Genomic DNA, 14,813 nt, shown 5'->3' with positions numbered 1-14,813 from the left:
GAGCCGTATCTATTGTGGCCGCTGCCCGCTTATGAGCGAGTTTTATTAACTAGGCTCAAATTTAACCTTCTTCATTTTTAATTGGCAGTTCCAAGGGGCAGTCATAAAGGGAGTGTGTTGGCTTCCTGTGGCTGCGACTCTAAGTATCCACAGGACCTACTTCACTTCATGTTTTTTTGTAAATACTATGAAATGCCCAGGACTATTTATTTGAAATCTCTTTTAAAAAAGCAAAATTTTGCACAAGTACGTCCCGCTCTGTTTTATCTGCAATTGCTGAAACCTGACTGTATCCTGTTTGTGGCCGGCTTCCTGAAATGTGCAATGAACTACAGAAAATGTCTGGACTTTTAAAATTACTGTTTTTCAAAGGTCTTTTCTAATTGTAATTTTAGCCCCCCCCCCCTCTTGTATTAATGCCGCTTTAAATTGTTTTTATCATTGTGAAACACTGTTATCAATTTATTGTTTTTAAGACTTCGAACGTGTTGTATTTTAAAATGTTACTTTTATGGTTTCTATGAAAGAATGCCGAATAAAGTATTTTGATAATGATAATGATTTGTCAGTAAAACACTGTAGCCACGGGCTTTTAAGCAAGTTGGGAGGCAATATATTGTTCTGCGAGCAGCAGGTCAACAATAGATCTTTCTTCTTACACTGTTTATCTGCAGTCGCCACAGCTTCCTTTCTTATTAGCTGAAGCACTGTGATGTCTTGGATCCCTTCCAAATCTACATGCTTAGATGTCTCATCCAGAAGGCTACTGTTAAACACACAGCTTCCTTTTTCTGTTCCTCACTAGGCAGCTCAGTGGGCTGGCCTGCTACAGCTGAGATACCTAATCTACCCATTAAAATGTCCTCCAAAAGTGGGTCTTCCAGTCCCGCATCCTGTTCTATCTCCACAGCAAGGCTCGGGTACACACCCACTATCTCCAATTGTGCTCGCCTCCAATCCTCATTAATTTTATTCGTAGCTATGTCATGCTGCACCTTATTTCTAACATGGATTAGCTCCTTATGCACTTTGGACTTGATGTCATTGGTGGCACGCATATCCTTTACAAATTCTTGCCAGCTATAGTATGTCTCCCATTCGGCAGGACGAATCTTCTTTCCCCTCAACCTCAACATCTGCTTCAAATACGCCAGTTTATTCACATCATATGTCCCCTGACATGGGAACTGTAAGTCCGGTCTTTTCGCTGTCAAGTCATGCCATTTGTTAATAACAATATGGAGCCCAGTCCTAGGCGTAAAGCCACTACGTGTGCTGGTGATCCTTTCGGTGGTGCTGGCTGGCAGCTATCTAAGCTATATTTAGTTAAAGGATTCCCCATGATGAATAATGGGCAGGGAGTGTGTATGGTGTGTGCGGTATATATAGTGGACGCAGCGCAAGGTCTGGCCCTTGAACAATGTATGACCACAATGCAAACAATGCAAAGCACCAGACAAAAGATGGGGAAGGGTGCGCGTTACACAGTAGACACACACAAGAAGGTCACAAACATTTGCACGTGCTTATTTAGCCAGCCTGCCAGCTATACTAATCCACAGAGGAAGCCAAAGGAAGCCGTTCGCCATGCACACAGACAGATCAGCCGATGCCAGTTCACCACAACCTTCACTGAGTTTTGAAAAAAGTATATCAAGTCTTGGGTGCTATGATATCTGCCGTCCCATTGACTGAAAAGAAGGAGACAGGAAAAGGTGATGAAAGAAGAACAGTTACTCTCCGTTCCCTTGCATTTTTCCTTGATCCCATAAACCGGGAGAAGAGGGCGGCTGAACAGAGAGACTCTGAAAACAATCAGAACATATGCATATGTCAATCATACAAAGAAGACAGAGATGGTGAACTCTCTTCCGCCGTTCAGATATTCACAAAGAACAGATAATCAGATAAACAGATAAACAACCTAGGGTCCTCTACAGTAGCTCTGCAAAATGTGCATGTGTGGAGAGTGCGTGTCGCACCTGTAGGGCCCTAGAAGTGGGTGGGGGTGGCACAAAATACGGGTACTGGGTAACTAATCCCTGAGTCACCTGACGATAACAGGGCAGGCAAGCTGTTAATACAACGTCATGCTACTTGTACTAAGGCAGCCAGCCAACACATGTGGTTAAGTCGGAGTGTCAGGAACAGCCGCAGTCAAGTCAGTCACTAAGCGTATTGCACCAGAATCCTAAGTAAGGCACATATCAATTCACACAATAGAGAAACGCAATGAGCTCAAGAGTCACAGAGCAACGACAAGCAAGGATTCCCCCCTGTATGTGCTGAGGGCCACCCCCAAGGCACAGACACAGAACGGCTGCGACCGAGTGGTAAAAAATCCAGACCACAACGAGAGCACCTAAAAAGAAGGGAAGGAAATACGTCCAAAACAACAGAACTACACCAAGGGGCCGCCAAGGCTCCGCACCTGTATCAGCCCAACAAGGCCGTGGAGCAATGCCAGGAGCCACCACAATCCGGGGAGCAATCGGCTACAACCCACAATGATCCTCCCCTGCCTTCCGCGGGAGTTCTAATTTAAGCCCTCACGTTTTTAAAGCTTTTGTGTGTTTAACTTTGTGTTCTACCATTTTTTAATCACAAGCCTACTCACCCTCGCAGGGACTTCTCCTTGCTTCGTTTCCCCCGCGCAGCCGAGGTAGACGCTGCAGCAGGGTCAGCCTCTCTCGCTCGCCGCCATCAGCGAGCCGCTCCCCTGAGCCACGCCCACTCTCATTGGCCACGCCCACTTTGGGGTTAAAGGTAGGAGCTGACTACGAGCTCGCCCACTGGATCCTCCCCTGCCTTCCGCGGGAGTTCTAATCTAAGCCCTCACGTTTTTAAAGCTTTTGTGTGTTTAACTTTGTGTTCTACCATTTTTTAATCACAAGCCTACTCACCCTCGCAGGGACTTCTCCTTGCTTCGTTTCCCCCGCGCAGCCGAGGTAGACGCTGCAGCAGGGTCAGCCTCTCTCGCTCGCCGCCATCAGCGAGCCGCTCCCCTGAGCCACGCCCACTCTCATTGGCCACGCCCACTTTGGGGTTAAAGGTAGGAGCTGACTACGAGCTCGCCCACTGGATCCTCCCCTGCCTTCCGCGGGAGTTCTAATCTAAGCCCTCACGTTTTTAAAGCTTTTGTGTGTTTAACTTTGTGTTCTACCATTTTTTAATCACAAGCCTACTCACCCTCGCAGGGACTTCTCCTTGCTTCGTTTCCCCCGCGCAGCCGAGGTAGACGCTGCAGCAGGGTCAGCCTCTCTCGCTCGCCGCCATCAGCGAGCCGCTCCCCTGAGCCACGCCCACTCTCATCTGGCCACGCCCTGAACGGCCCTATATATCATGTGCTTCCCTCGTACGCGCAGCGGACGGGCGCAGCGGGCGCGCCTAAGGCAAGCCCGTCTGCGCCCGTCCGCGACCGGCCGGGACCAGGGCCCAGAGATGCTGCCCCTCCCATCACCTACTCCCCTGCTTCGCTCAGAAGCCTCCAGTGTCCCCCCTGTGCTCTTTTATCCACAACTTGGGATCGTCTGGTGTCCCTTGGCATTTCGGCCGACCTGTCCTCTCCTAGACTCCTCCGGGCATCCATGTCTGTTCCTATCCCGCCCGAGACCTGTATTCGTATTCTTTACCTTAATACACGATCTCTTCCACAACATCACGCCGATATCTTCCTTTTGCTGACAGCTGAGAATCCCGATATCCTGCTGCTCACTGAGACCTGGTTGTCTGATCTTTCTCTTCCCGACATTCTGGCTGCTTTACCCCCTAACTACTACATGCTGAACGCCAATCGGCCTAATGGTCGTCGTGGCGGTGGGGTGGCGGCAATCATACGCAAAGATCTGCCTTTTATCACGTCCTCCTCACTATGTCTTCCTGACGCCGAGAATCTCGTCATCAGCCTGGCAACTGAAGCTGGTGCCCTGACCCTTATTGTTCTATACCGCCCCCCCACCCCTATGCCCCTGTTTCCCGCCGCTCTCTGCGAGCAGCTCTCTGTCTTGATGACTTCTTCAGCTCGCATTGTTATGTTCGGAGATTTTAACTATTGGTTCAATGATGTTGACGCGGGCCCCCAAGCCATCGAATTGTTTGAGGCGCTTCTCAGCCTTAATTTGACTCAGCACGTCACCTCCCCTACTCATATCGGGGGTCATATCCTAGACCACATTTGGACACAGGGGGTGTCGCTCTCTCGTCCGACTATCTCCCCTTGTGTCTGGTCCGATCATTCATTGCTCGAGTCTTCCATCCTCATAAAAGGTCTGGTTAGGTCTCCTTCCCTAGAGGGGGGGACTGCCCGGAAATGGAATCCCCTTGATTCCTCTGCCTTCCTTTCCTCCCTTGCTGAGACCCAGCCTCCAACTACTGACATCTCAGATGTTAACATCCTTGATGCCAACATCTCCCATTGGCTTACGACGGCTAGCGACCTATTTGCACCCTTGTCCTGCTTCCCTCGAACACGCCTCAATAACTCTCATAAATGGTACAACTCTGCCCTGAAACAACAACATCTTGAGCTACACCAACTGGAACGCAGATGGAGGCGCAATTATCTTAGCGCCGACAGGGAGGCGTACGTGTTCGCACGGAAAGCCTATAAAAAGCCATCATCACAACCAAGTCTGCTTTCATCTCTGAGAGAATTTTAACAGCCCCCAACAAACCCAAAGAGATTTTTAAAGTCCTCGGCGAATTAACATCAGACGCCAGGACACTCCCTAATTTGCCTCCCTCTGCAGAGTCATGCAACGCTTTAAACTCCTTTTTTATCGATAAGATCACCACAATTAAAAATTCTATTCCCCATTCCCTCCCTTTAGTCACAGTATCATCCCCCCCTATCAATTCCTCCACCCTTTCCCGGTTCCCTACACTTGACCCGGAGTCCCTCGCCAAGCTGTCGACCCGTGTGAAATCCGGCTCCCCGAAGGACTGCTGTCCTCCTTCTGTGCTCCGTGATATTTGTCATACCCTTCCACAATGCATCCTTCCCTTACTCAATTCTTCCCTCAACTCTGGCATAGTCCCCAGGTCATTTAAGGAGGCCGTACTGGTGCCCCTGTTAAAGAAACCTGGCGCGGACCCAGCGGTTCTCGGTAACTATCGGCCCATCTCCCTCTTGCCCTTCCTGTCTAAAATCTTCGAGGCACATGTCACTACTTGCCTCTCGCAATTCATCGAGGAGTCCAACTTCCTGGCTAATAACCAGGCCGGCTTTAGACCAGCCCATTCCACAGAGGCTGTGATTCTTGCTGTGCTGGACAACCTTAGAAGTAACGCCGACAGAGGATTACCCCAGGCATTAGTCCTACTTGACTTATCGGCGGCATTCGACACGGTGGATCATAACATCTTACTCCACCGTGTCGAGTCCGCCGGAGTCCGTGGGCCTGCCTTGTCCTGGGTTAAATCTTTCCTAGAGGGGAGATCTCAGGCAGTCAGGCTGGGTCCTTTCAGCGCCACTAGTGTCTCGTCATCTTGCGGGGTCCCTCAGGGTTCTTCCTTATCCCCCCTCCTTTTTAATTTGTACCTTTTACCCCTCCTTCACTCCTTAGGCAGATGGGATGTCACCGTGTTTAATTACGCGGACGACTTGCAAATTATTTTCCCCCTCACCTCCCCTGACGCTGTCACCAACTTTCAGACGGTCATGACACACATCCAGCACTGGATGTACCAAAATCAACTAAAGCTCAACCCGGGCAAGACTGAGCTTCTCCTTCCTGGGAGAAGCGCCCCCTATTGGGGCCCCCAGTACTGGCCCACTGAGCTCGGTACACCTCCTTCTCCTGCTGGCTGTGTAAAGAGCCTTGGGGTCATTATTGACCCTGGCCTCACTCTCAAGGCCCAGGTGAGTGCAGTAACATCCTCCTGTATGTTCCAGCTATACAGGATACGGAAGGTCGCCCACTTCCTGACTCCCGAAGCCTTGCTACAAGTCATTATAGCCTTGGTGATGTCCCGTCTGGACTTCTCGAACTCGATATATTACGGCCTTCCTAAATCCTTGCTGTCCAGGCTACAGATCATTCAGAACCAGGCTGCTAGACTCGCACTCAAAATCCCCAGATGGCAGTCGGCCCGACCTCTATTATATCAACTTCAATGGCTACCAGTCAGTGAAAGAACAGCTTTTAAGGTCCACTGCCTGGTCTTCAAGGCTCTTACCGGTCCTTCTCCTGCTTTCCTGAAGTCCCTGATCACTCCTTACTGTCCCTCTCGCGCTCTGAGGTCCACCCACCTCCAGCTCCTAGTCGTCCCCCGCGTCAAACTCACCAGATCTGGTGGTCGCAGCTTCTCTCATCTGGCCCCTAAGCTGTGGAACTCTCTCCCACTCTCACTTAAGACCTCTTGTTCCTTTCTTTCTTTCAGGAAATCTTTAAAAACACTGCTCTTCTCCCATTGTCACTAAACTCCTTCTGTTTAACTTCAGGATCCTATGTAGCGCCAGGAAACTCATGGTGACAGTGCGCTTAATAAATGTCTCTTAACATTAACATTAACATTAACATTAACAATGGGAGCACTACAGGAAACCCCACCAAAGAAGAAGGGCCCTCCCGCTCAACCAACATCAGAGGTCAAATCCCCAAACAAACACTCACCTTCCGCACACAAAGTCCGCCAAACCCACTGTCCTCTGCTCCAGACAATCAGTGGCAGCAGTGGAGGCTGTCCACCCCCAACCCGGACCCTCACCGGCAAGACAGGGGACTGCAGTAGTTTGCCTTCCCTCGGACCGCGACCAGCGTACTCGCATGGGCGTCAGGGAGTCACTGCGTGCACGGAACATGCGTGGAGTTCGCCATCACCGGTGGGGGTGGAGAGCGTCCAGAGCCAACACTAGGAAGAAAGGCAAAAGGAGCATATCAGAAAGGAGCACAGAGGCACGAAACAACGTCAGAGGCCAAGAACGGGGGAGTGTGCAAGAGGGAAAAAGGGAAAGAGCCTAGACTAAACAGGAGTATCAGAGGTACAATCCTCAACAGAACGATGACAAAGGAGAAAATAAATAATAAGAGCCACGAGAAGGGCACAGAGGAAGGTAACAATCGACACCACTGTCAACTAAGACATATCAAAGAAGCCGTCCTGATAAACTGGACAAAGCCAAGAGGAGAAGAAGAGAGAGACCAAGCAGACGAGAAATCAAGGATGTAATCACCACAGAAACTGAGCTGAGAAAGAGATCAGACAAACAGAGCAGGAACCAGAAACATGATAAACAAGGCAGCTCGCGGACATGCAGACCACCGGCATCCAATGGAGCGAAGCAGAGAGAAGGACAGAACAAAAAAAGTAATCGAACCTCAGATCCGAATTCCAAAGGAAACCCGGCGCAGCAGCAGCTGCGGCTGGCAATGTCAAATACGTGTGACACGGAGACAATCAGCATAGAAGCCTGAATGTCCAAATAGTTGATGTGTTTGGCATAATTTATAGACATAAACCACAAAAACCACCCATATGATACGTAGCAAGAATTATTATACGTAGCACGGTCCACCATGATTCCTACAGCCAATGGACAAAGATCTGTAATTGAAATCTCCTTGTAAGGTCCGATACATACATACTGTAGCTAGCCATGTGATCTGAATGGGCAGTATTGGGGTCAGTCAATCAAATGCAAGCAGCCATGGCTTGGCATATTTCCATCAAAAACTGCTACATAAGCAAGGAGACGAATGATGTTGTGAAATCTGTTATTGCTAAAGAATATTGTGCAAGCGGTGTGTCACGTATCTCGTCTGGAGACAGGTTTATGCAAGGGCAGCATTTCTCTGATCTGTGAAAGGGCAGAACTACCCAATATGGAGAATTTATATATAGGCTAAGCTAATAGGGCCTGAAGCTACAACATTTAGTATCAAAATCAAAGATGGCTTCTACAGTTCAAGTGCTGGTAGTTGACAGCAAGGTGAGTTTATATGTGCTTGTGTTTTGGCACAGTGATTAAATAAGGACATAGTTATGCCAGGATGATTGCAGGAGTAGACAGAGAGCGACAGTGTGATTGGGACACGGCATTGCTACTACCTGGGTTATTCTATGAGTGAATCAGTAGTTTTCAGGGAGTTAGGGGACTCCATGGATTGTGCACATTTGACTATAGCACTGTGTGTCTAAATGTCTGAGTCATTGTACAAGTGCATGGATAGTGACTGGATAGTTAGAGTGTTAGTAGTTGACAGCAGGGTGAGTTAATAAGTGATTGTGTTTTGACACAATGATTAAAAAAGGACATGCTTCTGTCAGGATGATTGCAGGAGTGGACAGAGAGTGACAGTGTGATTGGGGCACTGCATGGCTACTACCTGGGTTATTACAGGAGTGAATCAGTAGTCTGCAGGGGGTTAGGGGACTGCATAGATTGTGCACATTTGACTGTAGCAATGCGTGTCTTAATGGCTGAGTCAATTCAATTCAATTCATGAAGCTTTATTCGGTACATATAAAATGACCATAAAAGCGTAGACAAAAGGAGATACATGATATAAATATTACAAAGTTCAAAATTCAGATCAATAAAAACGTTCAGGAAAAATGATATCTAAAATATCATACTTTTACGTGCATTAATAGATTGATTTAAAAAAGTTGCAGTATAAAAACAGACATCGACAAATTCCAGGTTGAATATTAAACTCATAGCCTGATTGACTGTACAAACACCATATTTGAGAAATAAAGGTTTCAAATAGGCTAATCTGAAATTCATGTACAGTCTACAAAATAGTAAAAAGGGCAAGGTGCTTTGTTTAGAAACGCCATCACATAAACACGGCCCCGTCGGGTGTTTCTTAAGATTCGGTTGGGCCACTAAATGGTGTGCTGCCCCAAACCTTAGTCTGGTCAGCACATACTTATGCGATGTCCTAGCCACCAAAGTAAGATAAATTGGAAAACCTTCCTTAACAATATATTTACTGTAAAACGTGACAGTGGACAAAGATCCAAAGACTGAGGCCCTCTTCCTCGCTCTGCTAGTCAGAAATTTGGCTTTTAGCTCAGCTTTGGAGATTTGAGAAGCGGCAGTTCGATCAGTCAAAACATTAATGTTAAAAATTTCCAAAAAACAATCAGCAACATATTTAAGCCAAGGGATATTTTGGTGTTTATCCAATAATAAACAATCCTCAATTATAGATCTATTAAATGACTTTTCATCCTGGAGCCAGATAGAGCGCCAAGCCATAAGTGGCCTCAGCGATAATAGATCATTTAAGAAATTAATATCCAGTTCCCGATGGGTCAGCTCAGAAGAGGCGGACGAAGGTAAACACAGAAGCTTTTTTAAGAAAGTGTTCTCCTCCTTCTGTAAGTTGGGATCACATCTGTGGCCCCAAACGCCTGCCCCATACAATGCTATGGTCACACATCTCGCCTGATATATTTGTAACATATCCCTAGTCCTTCTGTCCCCAATTTTTGACGCAAATTTAAAGACACCATAGGCGTTTTTGGCCATTTTGTTGCTGATGTTATGAAATTCATTAGTCCATTTTCTGTCTTTAGAGAAGGTTATACCAAGATAGCAAAATGTATCTACTTGTTGCACCTTTTCACAATCGATAAAAAAAGGCATTAGTATCTTTGTTTCTAGCCCCACAGGTCATGGTGTAGGTTTTTCCCTTATTTATAGTAAGTTTTCTATCCTTGATAAAGGAGGAAAATCTGTTAATCAGGTGCTGTAAACCACGCGGGGTTCTTGAAATCAGTACCGCATCATCAGTGTACAATAACACTGGCACAGAAACACCTAGGATCTTGGGGGCATCCGCAATTACATTTTTTAAAATAGCGTTGATTTCATTAATGAACAACATAAAAAGGAGTGGAGCTAATACGCAGCCCTGTCTAATCCCCAGATTGACACCAAATTTGGGGGTACATTCCCCATTTGTGCCGTAGCGCACACACGTTTGTAATTTTTGGTACAGCCTGGCAAGAGAAAAGATTATGCCCTTCAGGGCTCCTAGCTCTAACAAGGTCGGCCATAATAGGGAATGGTCAACCATATCAAATGCGCTACTTAAATCTGCGAAGCAGAGATATAAGGTACCATATTTAGCTTCCGTGTATTTACCGATTAATAAATCAAGGTTTATACACTGGTCCACTGTACCCCGGCCCTTCCTGAATCCATGCTGGCTATCGGCCAAGATAGCTTCCTGCTCAACCCACTCTTCTAATCTAGCCAGCATGACTCTGCTCATAATCTTGACTGAAGAGTCTGGAAGGGAGATAGGGCGATAGTTCTTTACATCTGCCATACTACCCTTTTTATGTATTGGGATTATGATGGATTCCTTCCAGGTTTTAGGTGCCTCAATGCAGACTGCTGCGTTGAAAACAATAGCTAAAAGGGGACTCCTCATCTCTGGCGCTGCCTTATAAACGTCTATTGGGACCCCATCTGGTCCCTGGGCTTTCCCTCCCTTGCTTGCACGTACCCCAAGTTCCACTTCCTTAACAGTTATCCCCAGAGGAATAATGGGCCATCTACCAGCATTAACATCTGTACAACTATCAGAGCCAAATATATTTGAAAAATGCGACACCCATCCGTCGCTAGGTACATTGGAGGTTATCTCAGGTATATTGTCCTCCTTAAGAAACGGGGAGTTTACCATTGCCCGAAATAGCGTATTATTAGATAATTCCGCCGCTTGATTAAGGGAGTCCCAAGCCTCCTGTTGTAGCTCACGCTTCCTCTGTTTCAGGGCTTGCTTATACTCTAGTCTTAACTTGATTATAGGGCCAGGGTCCCTGGGTTTTTTCGCAAGTACGTGTTTTAAATCAATTAATAAGCTGGTGCACGAATGGTCAAACCAGCCTGGTCCATTATTGGTCTGTTTTTTTTTAGGTCTGGTAAACCTGGCATCAATAGATTTATTAATACAATTAAAAACATATAAAACCCTTTCGAAATCCATGTTATTATCAAGAATAAGTATAATATCGATCTGATTTTCTCTAACGATGGAGCTTATTAATTCTGTGGCTTTCTCTCCTATCCATCCTAATCGAATTCCATTCTGTCTATGGGGTTACAAATTGTTAATTAGGGTTCCTGTACCTACATACCTTTTACCCCAAAGAGAGCAATCTAGGATTATATAGTTATGATCGCTAAGGGATGTGACTTCAATCCTAGGAGAAGCAAAAAAGGGAGAAATACTAGAAGAAACAATCACATGGTCTATGACTGAACTGCTCAACTTGTTCTTAAAGGTAGGGATGGGCTGGCCCCTATCATCCTTTGCAGGTTCCAGAATTTCCAAATCATAGCATCCCATTAACTTATTCAACGTTTCACCATAACTATTATGTCTATAATGCAGGACATCAGAACCATCATTATTGGTGACCCCACAAACCTTTTGAGTTGATAATTCACATAGTGAAATGTTAAAATCACCCACCCAAATAATTTCAAAGAGAACACAACTTTCTACGCTAAAATTGTCTAATGCGCTAGCCAAATCTTTAACTACTGTCTTCCTGGTATTATCAAAAACATTATTATAGTAATTGACTAACGGAATGTTACGCCCTTGATCATCGATGAGCCAGAGAATCTGTGCATGTGTACCCACAAACAGATATCTTTTTACTATAATTTGCCGCCTGATAGAGACCAGAATCAAGAGGCCGCCCGTAGCTCTCCCTGAGGCGGATGTTTGCGCCGCTAAATTGTAAGAGACGAACCCCTCGTAATTAACGTCTTCCCTGGATCATGTTTGCTGGAAACAAATAATATCATGGCTATTGATGAAATTCTTCCAGCCCAAAACATTCCCCTTAGACTTCAGTCCGGCAATGTTCCAACTGACAATTGTAAAACCTAAGGAGCCAGCTCTTTTTACAACGCCCTGTGCATCAGAAGCTTTAGCAACAACTCCAGCCATTACATTTAAAATATCCACACAGTTACCAGTCACATTTTGATCGCCAGTCGAATTTACCTCTGGGTGTATTTGCTCCTCACTTGATTCGATCACCTGGCTGGGCGTTGACTCCTGTCTAATTAAAGGCACAATCTGATCACCAGTTTGAACCTGCTCGGGGCAAATAATCTCCTTGCTAAAGCCGGTCACCTGACTATAGGTAAATACCATGCTATTTGAGGGCACACACACATCGGGCCCATGATCCTTAAAGCGTCAATAATTTGAGTCCAGAGAACTTAGGAATTGATACCTATTTTGCGTTGAAACTTCAAGGACAGGGCAATGAATAGATGTGATCGGTCTATTTCTATTAATCGCTGGGGGTGATTTAATTAGGTGACTATAAAAGTAACCAAGTGGACGTGCACAAACATTATTCTCATTATATAATAGCGAGGCAGATCTTAGTAAAACAGTGGCAACATGTTGGGGGTGTTTAAAATTAACAATAACACAGTCTCCCCTACATGTCTTTCTAGAATTACCGATCCAGTTTACCCTCCTAGTGGATAAAATCTGGTCAGAATAAGCAATAGGAAACTCACATTGCCTATGCAGCCATGAAACTGTTTTATTTTTAAGAGAATCATGTGGTTCCTGCGGATGCTGTTCTGAATGGGTTTCGATTGGTGGCACATTAGTTAAAACGACCACATACGATGAACAGTCAGGGGGGAGGTTAATGAAACGACTTTTCTTGGCTTCTGCTAATCCTGTGCTACTCTCAGTTGCATTGGCAGCCAGTTTATTTTGGCAAGGTAATGGCAAAGGGTTATGCATAGCAATTTCATTTGGGTTAGGTCGTCCATTAGATAAGTTGGATACATCTTCCCTAACTCTAACACTATTCTCAACCGTAGCCATCTTGGCAGTGCTGGAACATCCGGCTTTATTAATATGAGAATTCAGGAGACCACCTAGTCTTAATACTTCCGTAGAGATAATATCGAGTTTGAGCACCAGGGGTTTAATCAGCTCTTCAATTTTTGCATCTATCATGCTGACTAATAAATTCAATTGCTCATTATCTATTTTAACAACTCCATTCGTATCTAGTGGCTCCGAATCTCCAGGAGTTTTATTAAGTGGTGGGTCTGTTCTTTTTTTATTGCGATTCCCTCCCCGTTTGGTTTGTAGTTTCCTACATGCCCTCACCGCTCTAGGGGCACGAGGGGTCTGTACCAGGGATTCATTAAAGACACTAGAGGCACCCGGGGTATCCTGGTTTGACTCAAGTTCAACAGGCACTTCGGTATACACATCAACAGGGTTAATTTGTTCACCACTATCATATAGGAGAGTAGTGGTCAAAGTACTTGGAGTTGCAGGGGGAATATCAAGTGGACTCCCCTTACCTAATGATTTTCTCCAATCATTATTAATTTTGCTGACCACTTTCACTAGGTAATTATCCAGCGTAGCTAGAACTGGTACAGTATTAGGGGCTTTCTGTTTAGACATAATTGACAAAATCACCAAGATATAATAGATATGATAACTAGAACAAAGACTTTCATGAATTGTTTAAACCACATATAGAGATAAAATCAGCTCATATACGTATGGCTTTAAAACATCAAGTATGGCAGCCAGACACATTCATAAAGACATAAATGTCTCACTGATCAGGTGTGAATACCCTCCACTGCGACAACGGCCAAGGTCTGTGGCCCAGCCCAGCCTCTCCTGCCCCGGACTGCCACAGACTGTCCCGCCCTTGTCCCGGGCTTCTCCCGGCGCCCACCCGCGCGTGTCCCGCGGGGCGGGAGGTGTTCCGCGTTCTTGAAGCGCCTCCAGGCGCAGCGGGAGCGTCACGAGCGTGCCAAGTCCCGGGGCTGCTGGGTGGTGTAGTTCCCAGTGCCAGAAAAGTCCAGGAGCGTCCCTGTAGGAGCGTCGCGTTTGCTGTTTCCCTCACGGCTGATGGAGTGAAGGAATCGTTTGGCCGTTCCCCTCATGGCTTCCTCACCACTGCAGGTAATGGCTGAGTCATTGTACAAGTGCATGGATAGTGACTTGACAGTTACAGTGCTGGTAGTTGACAGCAGGGAGAGTTTATACGTGCTTGTGTTTTGGCACAGAGATTAGATAAGGACATGGTTCTGTCAGGATGATTCAAAGGAGTGGACAGAGAGTGACAGTGTTATTGGGACACTGCATGGCTGCTACCTGGGTTATTCTAACAGTTAATCAGTAGTCTGCAGAGGGTGAGGGGACTCAATAGATTGTGCACATATGACTGTAGCACTTCCTATCTTAATGCCTGAGTCATTGTACAAGTGCATGGATAGTGACTGGATAGTTAGAGTGCTGGTAGTTGACATCATGTTGAGTTTGTAAGTGCTTGTGTTTTGGCACAGAGATTAGATAAGGACATGGTTCTGTCAGGATGATTGCAAGACTGGACAGAGAGTGACAGTGTGATTGGTGCACTGCTTGAGTACTACCTGGGTTATTGCAGGAGTGAATCAGTAGTCAGCAGGGGGTTACGGGAATGCATAGATAGTGCACATTTGACTGAAGCAATGTGGGTCTTAATGGCTAAGTCATTGTACAAGTGCATGGATTGTGACCGGATAGTTAGTGTTGGTAGTTGACAACAGTGTGAGTTTATAAGTGCTTGTGTTTCACCACAGTGATTAGATAAGGTCATGCTTCTGTCAGGAAGATTGCAGGAGTGAACAGAGAGTGACAGTGTGATTGGGGCACTGCATTTTACTACCTGGGTCATTCCAGGAGTGAATTAGGAGTCTACAAGGGGTTAGGGGACTGCATAGATTGTGCATATTTGACTGTAGCACTTTGTGTCTTAATGCCTGAGTCAGTCAGTCAGTCAAAATACTTTATTTC

Source organism: Lissotriton helveticus, chromosome 6 (genome assembly GCF_964261635.1).
Source record: "Lissotriton helveticus chromosome 6, aLisHel1.1, whole genome shotgun sequence".
Taxonomy (NCBI): domain Eukaryota; kingdom Metazoa; phylum Chordata; class Amphibia; order Caudata; family Salamandridae; genus Lissotriton; species Lissotriton helveticus.
This window is presented reverse-complemented; position numbering follows the sequence as displayed.